Source organism: Aedes aegypti, unplaced genomic scaffold (assembly GCF_002204515.2).
Source record: "Aedes aegypti strain LVP_AGWG unplaced genomic scaffold, AaegL5.0 Primary Assembly AGWG_AaegL5_hic_scaff_838_PBJ_arrow, whole genome shotgun sequence".
Taxonomy (NCBI): Eukaryota; Metazoa; Arthropoda; class Insecta; order Diptera; family Culicidae; genus Aedes; species Aedes aegypti.
The window spans coordinates 1-2,471 of record NW_018736534.1 but is presented as its reverse complement, the minus strand read 5'-3'; the positions used below and the strand labels follow the sequence as shown (position 1 = coordinate 2,471).

The following is a 2,471-nucleotide window of genomic DNA, read 5'->3' as shown; positions in this document are numbered from 1 at the left end:
AAACCCCGCCAAAAAAGGTATCCCACATAAGGCTAAATTAGCAATATTAAAACAACTACATGTTAAAGGTATTCTTATACTTAAACCCCCTATAAATCGAATATCTTGAGCATTTTTTGTATTATGAATAATTACCCCAGCACATATAAATAATAAAGCCTTAAAAAGTGCATGTGTTAATAAATGAAAAAAAGCTAACTTATAATAACCAATAGATAAAATACTTATTATTAAACCTAATTGACTTAAAGTAGATAAAGCAATAATTTTTTTTAAATCAAACTCAAAATTAGCCCCTAATCCAGCTATAAATATTGTTAACCAGAAACTAATAATAAAAATTGTCTAACTTAGAATTATCTAATAAAATATTAAACCGAATTAACTTAGAATTATCTAATAAAATATTAAACCGAATTAATAAATAAACTCCAGCAGTTACTAATGTAGAAGAATGTACTAAAGCAGAAACAGGAGTCGGAGCTGCCATAGCTGCAGGTAATCAAGAAGAAAAAGGAATTTGAGCACTTTTAGTCATTGCAGCCAATATCACTAATCCCCCAATAACTATTATTTCAAAATTATTTTTTATTATATCTAAATAAAAAATATAATTTCAACTCCCATAATTTAATATTCAAGCAATAGCTAATAATAAGGCAACATCTCCGATTCGATTAGATAAAGCTGTTAATATACCAGCATTATAAGATTTTACATTTTGAAAATAAATTACTAAACAGTAAGAAACTAATCCTAACCCATCTCATCCTAATAAAATTCTAATTAAATTAGGACTAATAATTAATATTATTATTGACATAACAAATATTAATACTAATAAAATAAACCGATTTACATTATAATCTTCTCCCATGTATTGGTCTCTATAAAAAATTACTAAAGAAGAAATTAATAAAACAAAAGATATAAATATTAAACTTATTCAATCAAATAAAAAGTTATTACAATAGATATTGAATGTAAAGAAACAATTTCTCATTCAATAAAATATACTAAATCTATTAATAAAAACTTTAATCTCAAAATAAATAAAGTAAATCTAATAAAAATTAAAATATAAAAACTATTTTTACAATAATTAACTAAATAATTCACGATCTAAATGAAATTCTCATATCATTGACACCACAAATCAATATTTTATTTTAAACTATTTAAATTAAAATTAAATTCATAATATACAAAAATTTCTTTTATAATTAATAAATTTAATGGCAATCAATGCAATATTAATACTAAAAATTCTCGAGTAGTCCCTGAAGAAAAAAAATAAACCCCTGAATAAATTTTTCCATGTTGTCTATAAGCAAATAAATATAAAGTATAAGCTGCTCTAAAAAAAGACAAAAAGCTAAAACTAATTATAGTTAATCAAGATCAACTAACAATTCTATTTAATAAAGAAATTTCTCCTAATAAATTTAAAGTAGGTGGAGCTGCCATATTCCCAGAACATAATAAAAATCATCATAAAGATAAACTAGGCATAAAATTTAATATCCCTTTATTAATTAATAAACTTCGTCTTCCTATTCGTTCATAAGAAATATTAGCCAACAAAATAACCCAGAAGAGCATAACCCATGAGCAATTATTAAAGTATATGACCCGTTTAAACCTCAATAAGTTATTGTTATTAATCCTCTTTTTTATTTTTTAAAAAAAATTTATTGAATTGTTCAAAAATTTATTTTAGCCACTTGTTATTTATAATTAAAATAGTTCTAATTATTTATTTTGTGATTTTCTATTATTTTGGTTATAGATATAATTTCTTATGGATTAATTTTATTAAGTTTTTGAATTTGTGGTTTAATATTAATAGCTAGAGAAGGGGTAGTTCGTTATAATAATTATGTTTAATTTATTTTATTATAATTGTCTTTTTACTTTAATATTAATTTTTACTTTAGTTCCATAAGTATTTATATTTTATTTATTTTTTGAAGAAGTGTAATTCCAACTTTTATTTTTAAATTTTAGGTTGAGGGTATCAACCTGAACGTTTACAGGCGGGGATTTATTTATTTTTTTATACTTTACTGGCTTCGTTGCCGTTATTAATTGGTATTTTTATATTAAAAATGATAATTATACAATAAATTTGTTATATTAAGTTAAAAAATTTATATAATTTAGATTTTTATTTATGTATAATTTTGCTTTTTTTAGTAAAAATACCAATATTTTTAGTGTCATTTATGACTACCAAAGGTCATGTAGAAGCTCCTGTTTCAGGGTCTATAATTTTGGCAGGTGTTTATTAAAATTAGGAGGGTATGGTTTATTACGGGTATTTTCTTTATGCAAGTTAGGATATAATTTAATTATATTTGAATCAGTATTAGTTTAATTGGAGGAGTTTTTAGTTAGTTTAATTTGTTTATGACAAATAGATTTAAAGGCTTTAATTGCTTATTCTTCGGTTGCTCATAAGGGATTGTATT

The 2,471-nt window shown here is 22.7% G+C and overlaps 1 pseudogene; it reads left to right on the top strand.

Moving 5' to 3' along the window:
* Positions 1-1,627: 1,627 nt before the first annotated feature.
* LOC110681422 lies at positions 1,628-2,467 on the top strand (annotated as a pseudogene).
* The last annotated feature ends 4 nt before the right edge of the window (positions 2,468-2,471 follow it).